Below are 13,006 nucleotides of genomic sequence, written 5' to 3' on the forward strand. Positions count from 1 at the left end.
GATTTATTACATCCTTATGCTACTGTGTGCAGAAAGCTGAAAACATGCAGTTAATCTTTAGACTGTGCTTGTCCACTTTCGCTCATGCTAATGCTATTAATTCTCTTAGCAGTCTGTACCTTTCTCTCAACCTTGGAAGGTGTAGTACTTAAAAATCTGAGATTGGGGAAAGATAATCATAAGCTTTATCTGAAAAGGGTTAACTATTATACAGTGTTTACTAGAGGTATGAATTCACTAATATGTTTTTCAGTTAACTTCTAGACCAGATGTGCCCACCTTGGGGTGTGTGTATGTTTCAAACCACATATATTATTATATTGTGTATATTTCCCTTTTGAAATTGACACTGATGGAGGTAAGAACTCTATCTGGCCATTATGTACTGTATCGACAATTTACAAAGAATTGATTCTTTTTATTATCTTCTCCAAGAAAATATGGAGAGAGCAGCTCAAACATAATTTTTAATCATACTAAGTGCAGGAGATTCTCTTCCTTATAATATCTACAAACTATATTTTAGCACAATATAGTTTAATAAAATCATTAATTTTATTAAATGGGATTTTCTTTAAAAAAAACTGGCACCTTAGTTTAGTCTACCTACATAAAAAGACAACTTGGTTCAAATAAACAATTACCTGTGGTTTTAATCATTCTGGGATCTATTTATTTATTTTTTAATTGTAGGACTCTCCCTACATTCTTGTAAGTAGGATATAAGACAATTACATACTGGTTTCAGCCCAAAAGTCACTAGCATCATATTGAATAATGAAACTCTTATAGCCAGATGGTTTGGGCTTTCTTTGTTTTTCTTTGTTTTTGCTTTTAAATTTTATTTTGCCGCCTTATCTAAAGCTTTTGAAGTGATCCAAGGATTTTGGGGTAGTTCAAGGTGTTTTTATTGAGCACTTACTATTATTACACGGCACTCTGTGAAACACTTTGGGAAAACAAAGGCAAATAAGATATTTAAACCTACAAGATAACTTACAGCTGGCACTTTTGTAAAACTTGTTTGGCCAATCAGAGAGTATTCCTGAGAACTTGGTTAATGACTTCTCCCTGAGCATGTTTGAATGGTAGTTTTCACTAGTCTCATATTTCCTTTGTATTGTAACCAAAAAAAAAGTCGTTTTATTTACATTCTCTTAAAACTAGGATAGGTTTGGTTCCAGATCGTGCTGTTTTTCTCCTAGGACATCAAATGTCAGTCCTGTACAGTTTTAAAGTACATTCATAAAAGGATTAATCTGTTATGTTATCTAAAAATATCTTAACTTTCAGAGATTGGGGAGTGAGGAAGAGCCCCAGTCTTTCTATGAGAGTTAAAAGACACACATTTTGACATCGGGGTAGTGTCTAAACAAGCCAGGTGACTAGCTTGCAAATCCTGCTACACTTCAGAATTCCAACCACAATAATTAACCACAGATATTATAATCAGGTCTGATCTTGTCAGGCTGAGGGGGTTTGCTTCTTGGAGAGATTTTTAATGTGTAGGAAAGATAGGGTAAGAAAAGACGGAATTAAAAGTGATCTTAGTACTCAAGTGTTGTAAACCTCAGTGAAATGTGTTCTTAGGAGGTTTTTGGTTTTTTGAGAAAGTCACAGTTTGGGAAGATTTAGGCAGGATTAAGGTACTAGGCTATATTTTAATAGATGCAGTTTAATTCTTTGGAAACCAAAGGGATATAAAATTCATGAAGTGGAAAAACTTGTGCAATATATATGGAATCTAAAACAAAACAATGGTTCTGATAAACCTAGGGGCAGGACAGGAATAAAGATGCAGACATGGAGAATGGACTTGAGGACACGGGGAGGGGGAAGGGTAAGCTGGGATGAAGTGAGAGAGTAGCACTGACATATATACACTACCAAATGTAAAATAGATAGTGGGAAGTGGCCGCATAGCACAGGGAGATCAGCTCGGTGCTCTGTGACCACCTAGAGGGGTGGGATAGGGAGGGTGGGAGGGAGACGCAAGAGGGAGGGGATATGGGGACATATGTATATGTATAACTGATTCACTTTGTTATAAAGCAGAAACTAACACACCATTGTAAAGCAATTATACTCCAATACAGATGTTAAAAAAAAAAAAACTTGTGCAACAGATAGCAAATTTTCCAGGGTCCTTCTTAAAGCTTCGTTTAAATGAGGTTTGGTCTGCACTGAAAAGAAACATATTCATGAAAAGTAACTCACAACTGATTCAGAAATCTGCTTTAGGGAAAGGTGAGCGGGGCGAGCGCATTATTATGCGGTAGCGGAGATTGGTACAAGGAGTGGACTCTGAGTTAGCGGGAGATTCACGGGGTGGGGAGAAGTTCTGAAGTCGTGGGATCTGAAGGATGCATGTTGCATATTTTCTTACTTAGCTACTTCTCCTTTTTCTTGGCCAGTGGAAACCTTGCTGTTTTCAAGGTCCTTTACTCACGGCATTGCTATGATGGAGCATTCAGGTATACAAACCACAGAGAATCCAAATTAAGGTTCTTGTTTTCAGACACTGGGAACACCCCTGGAACATCAGCCACTGCTTTCAGATTTGTTGTAAGTCATTTTACACCCACGCAAATTCCCTAGAGAGGAGTTCCCGTCTACATGATATTTCACATAGGGATCCCTTCTACTTCTTCAGGCTTTAGTAGTGAACAAGCGCGTTTTTTCCTAGGTGATGTCACTCTTTCTCGTCAGTATTCACGGTGGGAAAAAGTCACCTCACGAAATTTTGATAACTGGATTTTTGCTAATGTGTGGGAAGGTTAAGTATGGTTGTAGCGTTATCATCTATCTTTGGTCTCCCTTGATGGATCCTCCTACGGGTTGGTTTATTTTTAAAATGGAAAGATAGCCAATTTCATTCCTGCACTTAAATCCTCCTGTTTATTTAACAACTGTTTATTGTAAAATTTTGTCACGTGCTTCACTAGTACAGGAGAAGAGTAACTGACTGTCCCTGGGGTGTGGAGAGGATTGATCAGGGGACACTTGGCAGAGAAAGTAAAGAGAACAGAAGATGACTAGCAGGCGCTGGAGGATGTATAGGGTATCCTAGGCCTTCACTGTCCAGCATAGGAGCCACAAGTCACGAGTGGCTTTTGACTATTGGAAATGTGGCCTATCTGAATTGAGTGCAAAATACACTCTGACTTTGAAGACGGAGTGCCCCCCTCCCCAAAGAAAAAATAAAATAGCTCATTAATAATTTTTAGAATACTGAGTACACGTTGAAAAGATAACTATATTGAGTATGATGTGTTAAAATACATTACTGAATTTGATTTCACCTGTTTCTTTTGACATTCACCGTGGCCACTAGACGGTTGGTGGTTCCCAGTGTCTTCTGTTGTCTACGGCTCTGAGCCAAGAGGACAACATGTGTAAGGCATTGGGTAGCAGTCTTTCTTGTAGATGAGACATCTGTGCCAGACACCAGGGGTCCACTCAGGAGCAGGGAGCTGTAGACCTTTCCCAGGCCCACAGTCTTCTAATCAGTAATCAGATTAGAAGCGGTATAAAGTCCACACCCCTTGGTAGGACATAAAAGGCCCTTTCATGACCTGGCTCTACCCTTCTAGCTGCCTGCCCCCCAGATTCTCCCCTACTCCCATGGTCTACCTTTGATGAACTACAGCTGATCCTTGTTATTTGCAGGCGTTATGTTCCATAAAGTCACGGCAGACACTGAGTTAGCAAATACCGAGCCACTGCTTCTAGGGGAGATACAGAGTTAGATTCCTGCGAGTCTCTGGTCATGACATTTTAGCTCTTGGATCAGTACATAGCCTTATTTTGAGTAGGTTTCTGTTTAAAGACACCGTATTTAATATATGTATTGTTGATTCATTAACGCTGAACTTTTGGCCAACAGCTCTATTACTCATGCCTGAATTAAGCCTATATATATCAAGCTATGTACTTTTATCCTCGATCTCATTTAATTTTCATACAAACCTGTGAAGTGAATATTATTTCTGAATTTTACAGACATGGAAACTGAAGCTCAGAAAGGTTAAGTACCTTTCCCAATGTTGCACAGCTAGGAAATGATGAGAGCAAGAGCTGAGCCAGGCTTTCCATGACTTCAGGGCCGAGTGAGGGGATAGACTTCAATAGGTCTGGTGTTGTCCTTGGGACGTCTGCCTTTATTGGGAAGGGGTGGAGTTATAGCTCGTGGGCCACAAATTTACCCACATTGAAAGCTTCCGTGTCTATTTGATAGCCTAACCATTGAAATCTAGGCTAGGGGAGCATATGCTCTGACTTACTGGGAGGAAAGGTGCAGTGCCACTGTGCGTGTTGACTGCGGTGGCCAAGGTGCGCTCTCTCTGCACCAGCTGCTTCTGTCTCACGAGCTCAGCAGACCCCTCACGCTCAGGGCACACCTTTTCTCTGCTTCCTAATTGGCTCGTTCATTGCTCCTTGTCCTTTATCCTCTTGTGGTTTCTTCCTCTGTGTCTTTTCGCCTTCGCTCTCTGCGCACAGAACAGCTCTCTCTCACATATTCCACAGACTCTGAGAATCTATTGGACTCAGGCCATCACCTCTGTCTGTGTCTGGATAGAACTTTTGTGCCGAGCCGCCCCAGTAGACCGCTGGGCAGCCTGTCCATTGGGTGCCTAGATCAGGTGTCAGGGGAGCGTTGCTATGGAGTCTTCAGTGTCAGGAGCTGGGTGAAAGCTTCCTCGTAACAGCCCATTGAGGGTCCTTAGGAAGGGCTGTGGGCATGGATGGTCGGGTTCAGAACGGATTGCGGTGGAGTCTGGTACTACGTGGCATTTACCAAGAAGATCTGTGGGACTTCTTGTGTTTTTGTGTTTTTCACCTTTAAAAGCAGAAGACCAGTTTAAGTTCCCTGACTTTTCCACTTGGTGGTTTGTCGAGTTTAGTCTTTCATTTAGATAATAAGCCAGGATACATGTTTAGCAGAGCTAACCATTGTGGAGTTATGTACAGCTACCTCTGCCAGGGTTGAAAGAGAGTTTCTATAATGGCCCATTCCAGAGGCCTCTTCTGTCCTCCCTGGTTTGATCTCCTGTCACCTCCAGATTATTTCAAGTGCCAGGTAACCTCAAGGCAGTTGGAATTAGATTCTGGAGCATAATTTTCTAATGTAGTTGCTTGGAAATGTTATCAGGACACCTAGGATTAAGAAGGGGGAAAGACAAGGTAACAGATGTAAGTGGGAAGTTCTTTCTTGTACAAAGGGTTACTGTGAGCCGAATGTTCCAAAGGCAGAGAAATCAATCCAGTTATCGCCAGACACTAAAAACAGTTGTTTCACTGGTGTAGAGGGGCTGGGCTGCGGGTATGGAGGTAAGCGGGGACGCCATTGAGCTTCTGGGGTCCTGGTACAGTCCTAAACGTCTAAGCCACCTGAGTTCAGTATAATTTTGTGCTTCAGGTGAGTGATGCAGTGTATTCACTGTTGGTCACAGTCAGAACCTGGAGGTTGTGGGACCAGTCTGAGGGCTGGAAATGATGCACAAATAAGCATGTGACAGTGACATAAGGACTTGAAAGGAAATTCAGGGAAAGGGAAAGCTTATCCTTCCTTGATGACGCTGAGAGGAGAGAACGAAAAATCAGGTGCTTTCATATCATAGCATTGTAAGGTCATGGCTTTTGGTTCCTCTGTTCATATTGGGAGGTTAACTGCATGTGGGGATGTCGATCTTACCTGGCAATTCTGGTGTCAACTGTCTATCCCTCCCTTGATGTTACAGCTTGAAGGTCTCCAGGGATGGACATTCCACAGACTTCAAGGATGATATGTTCATTTTTTTCTAACGTTTTAACTAGACCGTTTCCTTGTACTATCATCAACAACTCTCCTGTTCTGTATTTTGAGGTCCTTATTTAATGATTTTTATTAGAAAGTTAAGGATTGTAGAAAGAGCAATCAGAGCTTGGTTTGAAACCTAGTGGTATAACGTGTAAGCTTTGAGACTTTGGACAAGTCAGTTAACTTCTTTGAATCTGTTTTTTCCTCTGTAAAACAGGGGACAGTATCTGCTTTGTAGAGCTCTAAGAATTAAATAAAATAATGTAGTGTCCAACACTTAATAATTACCAAATGCCTAAGATACTTCTTCTCTGTGAAATATCCCTTCAACACACGTAGTGTGTTTTCGTAACTGTGTATGTTTCATCTCCCCAAGTAGTTTATCCATGTACACACACATGTAAACACACACACACACACACACACACACACACACACACACACACACACACACACACACACACACACACACACACACCCCATACCCATACATACATATCCCTGCTTATTTAAACAAGTTCTTGGTTAGTGTCTGTTCATTGACTAAATTCCCCAGGCACCTATTATCTCTTATCTTCCGGAGCAACATGGAATTTCATGTGTCTATTCAAATTGCAGATTTCTAATTTTTCTTTTGTTTTTGCATTTCTAAGAGTACATCTCTTATTTTTTAGCATCCTGTCGCTTGCTTGATTCATATTAAGCTGGCAATCAGCTAAAATCCCCTGTGGCTATTATCACCTAAGTGGCCGTCATCTTAGCTTCCCCTGTTTAGAACTTCATACAGTTTTTTTGTTTGTTTCAACCTCATTGTAAGAATCTACCTTTGTCTTCATGAGTAGTCATGCTGGTTATGAAGACCACGTAGTAACATGCTAAAACTTTTTTAATTTTTAAAAGATACAAAACTGTATGTTAAGATTATAACTTTAAAAATTATAGAGAAAAATCCTGGAAGGCAGGAAATATCTCCTTGAGAAGATGAGACCTACACAGGTAAGAAGAGCCGTATCTCCGCCAGGGGAGGGGAAGAGGCAGGGCTCAGGCTCTGGAGTCTCACTTCTACCACCTGCTGGTGGTGTTTGACCTTGGACATGTTATTTGATGTTTCTGTACTTCAGGGAATCATAATAATAATGACTTCATAGGGTTTTTGTGAAGATCAAATAAAATACAGATATAGCATAGTAAATGATGTTTCCTATTTTGATGGAATAGCTTCAAACTTTATGGTAGTTTGCAAAGCAATTTATTCCATGAACATGAATTAAGTACTGTGTGGCAGGCATTCTGGTAAGGGCCTAATATAAAAAGATGAAACCTACTTAGTTTCTACCCCTCACAGAGCTTAAAATTTGCTAAGGAAAAAGACATAATTAAGATATATGTGGTTAATGGTAGTTATATAGGCTATTAAAAGATAGAGGAAGGGAATTTAATCTTGGGGAGAAGGTCATCTGAGCTAGGTTTTGAAAGATGAGTGGGAATTAGCCAAAAGGGGGAAAATCTATTTTTTGTTCCATGTGTAGCAAGCACAAGAAAAGAGGTGAGAACTAGTGTGTGGTAGGTAAGGAACCCCGTGCAGTTTATACATCACCAGGGCAAGCAGAATCAGCAGGAGATGGCCCTGGAGAAATAGGCAAGGGCTAGATCATAAGGCATCATCTGTAACATTTGAGGCAGCAGAGACTTCATCTAAGAGGGAGTGGAGTCTACTAAAGATTTTGAGCCAGGAAATTAATTATCTGGAGGTAAGGAAGCTTACGTTAGATTTTCCAAGTAAGGTGAAGGCCCGAGCTAGAAGCAGTAATGGTTATCTTAAAGACAAGGAGGGGAGGCTTGAGAATACTTAAGAGGCAGAGTCACATTGATGATTTTATGGCGAGAATATAGGAGTTTAAGGATGATGTTCAGTGGATGGCGCTCTTTCAGGTGGGGCAGTTAGGGGATGAGAAGGAGGAATGGATGCGCTCAACTCTGTGCATTGAAACCTAGCTGGATTTTTGAGGTAGAAGCTTTGAGAGGTGAAGGCTGGAAAGAAAGATTTGGGAAACCTTGGGAATAGGTGATACCACCAAGGAGAGCATGAAGCCTCAGTTCTTAAGCCTTTTTGAACATTTGCATTACTTGGAGAGCTTTTAAGCAAAATACCGATGGTGTCCTGGTCATGTGTGTGTGTGTACACAAACGTGTTTTTTTATAATTGTGGTAAAATATACCTAACATAAAATTTACCATTTTAAATGTACAGTTAAGTGGCATTAAGTACCCCTTCACATTGTTGCGCATCTGTCACTGCTGTGCATCTCCAGAACTTTTTCATCATCCTAAACAGAAACTCTCAACCTATTAAACAATAAGTACTCACCCCTCTTCCCACAAGGCCCTGGTAACCACAATTCTACTTTCCGTTTCTATGAAATTGGCTATTCTGGGTTCCTCACATGAGTAGAATCATAATATATGGCCTTTTGTGTCTGACTTCTTTCACTTAGCCTCACGTTTTCAAGGTTTATCCGTGTTGTAGCATGTATCAGTATTTCATTCCTGTTTAAGGCTGAATAATATTCTGTTGTATGTATATACACATTTGGTTCGTTCATGTATTGATGGACATATGGGTTGTCTCCACCTTTTAGCTATTGTGAATAATGCTGCTGTGAATACGGGTGTCCGTATATCTGCTGAAGTCCCTGCTTTCAGTTCTTTTCAGTATATACCTAGACGTGGACATGCTGAATCATGTGGTTATGTGGTGTTTTTTAAAAGCTCCCCAGGTGGTCTTCAGATATGCACCAGGGTTGAGAACCTATGATATACAGCAAGGCTGCTTAATCTGGAAGGTCCATAAGTGGTCTCACTGTGGGTTAGTGACATCTTAGGAGAATTGTATGCCTTATTTTGTTATCTATGTAGCTTTACTTTTTGGCTTTGGTCAGATTCTCAAAGCCATTCATAACTCCAAAGTGGTGCTAAGAATCACTGCAGAGTCTAATTTAATATAGACAGAGATTTGAATAGACATTTCTCCAGAGAAGATACGCAGCGGCCAAAAAAGCACTTGAAAAGATGCTCAACATAGTTACTAGGGAAATGCAGATCAAGCCAACGAGACACCATTTCATGCCCAGTAGGATGGCTGTAATTTTTTAAAAAAATTAAATAAGTGTTGATGAAGATATGGAGAAATCGGAACCCTCGGACATTGCTGGTGGGAAAATAAAATGGTATATTCACTTTGGAAAGCAGTCTGGCAGTTCATCAAAAAATTAAATGTAAAGGTACTATAGACTCACCAATTCCATTTCTAGATTTATATCCAAAAAGACTAAAGCATATCTGTACACTTGTACACAGATGTCCATAGCAGCATTATTCATTCCTAAGAGCCAAAAAGTAGAAACAGCCCAGATGTCCATCCGCTGATGAGTAGATAAATAAAATGTGGTATATCCTATATACATTGCAATATTTGGCTATAGAAAGGAATGAAGTACTCATACATGCTACAATATTGCGGAACCTTGAAAACATTATGCTAATTGAAATAAGTGAGAAACAAAAGGCCACATGTTATATGTTTCCATTTATATGACATGTCCAGATTAGGCACATACATAAAGTCAGAGGGTGTTAGTAGTTCAGGGTGGGAGAGAGGAGGGAATGAGGAAGCATTGCATAATGAGCATGGGGTTTCCTGTTGGGGTGATGAAATGTTGTGGAATTAGATATGGTGATGGTTGCACAATCCTGTGATTAGATTAAAACCGCTGAAATGGATGTGTTAAAAGAGTGAATTGTATGGCTTCTGACTTATACCTCACTAAAGCTGTTAAAAATAATTTTTAAAAAAGGAAGAGAACCGAGGAGAGGGCTGGGCTGAAGAGGAGGCCTGGAGAACTCCAAAGAGGAAGGTCCCATGAAAGAGATAGAAGAAGAATTATGCAGTTTAAGGGGAGGCCCTATACAGGGTGGTGTCATGGAAGGCTCAGAACAGAGATATACCGGGAGGAATCCCTGGGGGGACGTGATCACAGTGACAGACACAGTGGAAAGGCTAAGTCACATAGCACGGGATGCCAGAATTTATGTAGGCTTGGTATGCAAATGTCATGGAAGACGGGGGAGGCAGAGTCAGTGGAACGAGGGGGGAGGAAATGTAATTGTTTGGGATCATGAAGTGAGTGGAAGGGAATAGGCATAAACCACAGGCCTATATTCCCTTATCTGAATCTCAGAATTCAACAAACTCTGGAACTGGAAAGGTTTTTATAACTCATTTAGCGGTAAAACCTGACCTGAATGGATATGGAATGGCTTATAATCTTCATTCGTCCCACCTAGTGTGAATATTCATACATTTCACTGCAGAAATAATATTGAATTTGATTACAGAATGCAGTCACAGGGCCCTGTGGGGTTATCATGAAATATGGCGTATGCCACGTTTTCTCTTTCTAAAATTAAAATATGTCTATCTCTCTGGATTCTAAATTCTGTGGCTCCCTAGTGTTTGGGGTAAGGGAGCACAGGCCTGTAGTCTTTGGGCAGGTCCGGATGTGAAGGAAAGATGTGAGACTGGATGGGTGCTGGAGAAAGATTCACACTCAAGGGATGGAAATGACTTGAGTGTGCTTATAGGTTAAAGTAGAAAGAAAAAGGGTGAACGGTTGCTAAAGAGAAGCTTTGTAGCAAAGTCTCAGAGAAGATGGGGAGGGAAATAGGAAATGGGGTTGGAGCAGTTAGTGTTTACAGGAGGAGGGATCACACATCCTCTGAGAAGCCAGGAGTGATGTTGAAGAGGGCAGTGGATTTCTGTGTAAGTGGAAAGAAGGGAAGTCGCATAAAATCAGGTTGATCAGCCATTTGCCCAAGTGGTAAAAGCTGGAAATAATTGTTGGGGTAAATAGGAGCTGACTGGAGAACAAATAAAAGGATGGGCGGGCAGGCCTGTGAGTCTAAGGCAAGTTGAGAAACCTTGAAATGTCTGAGGGGCCGTTCCGCCCTTAGCTGTGGGATTTTCTCTGTCGGGGCTCGGGTTCCTACTTATAGGAGTGGAGGAATCTTGGGATTAAGTTTTGCGGAGGGAACTCTGTGAGAAGAGATGCGTGAGACCCACCTGACGGTGGTGAATCCAGCGAGGTAGGGAGGGACATGCGATGAGCAGAAGGGCAAGGGACTAGAGTGCTTGATGCATGAAGACCGGTTACCAAGGAGGAAGACAGTAAGAAAGCTAGCGTGCTAGGAAGCTGTGGGCCAGAAGTGGCTTTCGGGGGCCCCCAGTTCTGGGTGACAGCAAGGTTCGGGAGTGATCGTAGGGGCAGTGGCCGAAGTGCAGTGGAGGTGACCTCTGTTGGAGGTGAGACAGGAGGGCCTGTGAGGATTTCACAGAGATTGTGAGATCACTCCGGGTGGCGACCAGATGTGGCCTAGAGACGAAGAACTAATCAAATACCAACATCTTCAGTAAAGGTGGAAGATTAAGTGGCACACTGGCACATCTCAAGCCGGATCATGGATAGAGGGTGCTTTAAGACATGGGTTTCCAAGGAGCGGAGATTTTGATTCAAGGCCACCCTTGTAATTGAGCAGCGGCCTAGTGGCAGCTCTGAGGAAGGCAGAGGGGATGCCGCGCCCTCCTGTTCCTGGGACGAGCGTGATGAGAGGACAGGCAGTGTCTATGGGAATGGGCCTGTCAGGAGGTACCAGAAAGCCTCCCTATACTGTTACTGGGTTAAGGATGTGGGCAAATTTCTTACTACAGAGTAAGACTTGAGAGGCCCAGGAAGGACCGGTAGGATGGAGTAGAACTGCTATCGGTTGTATTTGGGGAGAAACACAAGACAGAAAAAGAAAACTATTTAGATGGTGACCAAATGTGAGAGAAGTTTCATCTCTGCCCCAATTCAAATACTGAACACATTAAAATAGGAAGATTGTGAGGGATTTTCCTTTCCTTTTTTTTAATTGTGTTTTTGTAGGTGTTCACATTGTTTTAATAATACAAAGATACTGAGTAAATAATGTCATTGCGCTGGTTCGGACCTTCTATTCTAGTCTGCTAATGTTAAGATTTTCAGAAAAGTACTCGTATTATCAAACATGATAGGTATGCTTTGTGTCACCTGCCTATCTGATAAACAGGTTATTTTTTTTTTTTTTTGAGTCATTGATTAAAAAAATCAGCTAGACTGGAGAACCTCTCTTTGTTTGTAATAACCAGTTAACTAACACCCGGAATGTTATTCCACCGGCCTAGACTAACTCACCATTGTCTCCCAGCCCAGTAGTTCTAAGTGCTGCTCTTCCCTTCCAGTGGGCGCTGGACAGGCTTCAGCTGATCACCTGGGGTCGTTCTGCAGGGGGGTTCTAATTTCGTTGGTCTGGGGTGGAGCCTGGAAAGCCATGTTTTTAAAAAGTTTCTCAGGTGATTCACTATGAGCCACATCTGCTTTCACCTCTACACTAGCAGTAACTCAGACGCCTCACCAACCTGAACATGCTGTGTCTATGCCAGATCCCTGACTCCACATTCTTTTATTAAAGTAAACATGAAATGCTTATAAAACATTTGAAAAATACTCAGTTATTAGTAATCAGTTTAAATTAGAAAATAATGTCGTGCCATAGTCTTCAGATTTGCAAAGCATTTTTAAAAATCATAATATTCATTATTATTGTGAATTCTGGTACGATGGGACCTCACATACCCTGCTGAGGTGATTAGAAATTAGTACAGCCTTTTTGGAAAATAATTTGACAGTAAATATAATAGCTTTAAATATGGTCACACCGTTTGATCTGGTAATTACATTTCTGAGACTATTGTATTGACTATTGATTATTAATTAATCAGATATGTGGATCCGTACTTATATAAAAGATATTCATCACAGTGTTATTTATGGTGGTAAAAAATGGAAGCAAACTAAATGATTATAGAAAATGTTTAAATATATTATGGTACTTTCATATGACGGAATATCATAGAGCCATTAAAAATTATGTTTATAAAGACATATTTAATACCATGGAAAAATCTTAGAAGTAATAAGGGCATCTATAAAATTGTACATGCAGTTTGTGGCACACACACACAGTACATTTTTTAAAAATTTTTATTTTATATTGGAGTATAGTTGATTAACAGTGTTGTGTTTCAGGTGTACAGCAAAGTGATTTAGTTATACATATACATGTATCTAT

At 40.9% G+C, this 13,006-nt stretch overlaps 1 protein-coding gene across 11 annotated transcripts in view; it reads left to right on the forward strand.

The window, feature by feature from the left end:
- The window catches only part of NCOA2 (nuclear receptor coactivator 2), a 358,377-nt gene that overhangs the window by 239,941 nt on the left and 105,430 nt on the right, over positions 1–13,006 (forward strand). The window lies entirely within an intron of this gene.

The sequence above is a fragment of the Stenella coeruleoalba genome, assembly GCF_951394435.1.
Source record: "Stenella coeruleoalba genome assembly, chromosome: 17".
Classification (NCBI taxonomy): Eukaryota; Metazoa; Chordata; class Mammalia; order Artiodactyla; family Delphinidae; genus Stenella; species Stenella coeruleoalba.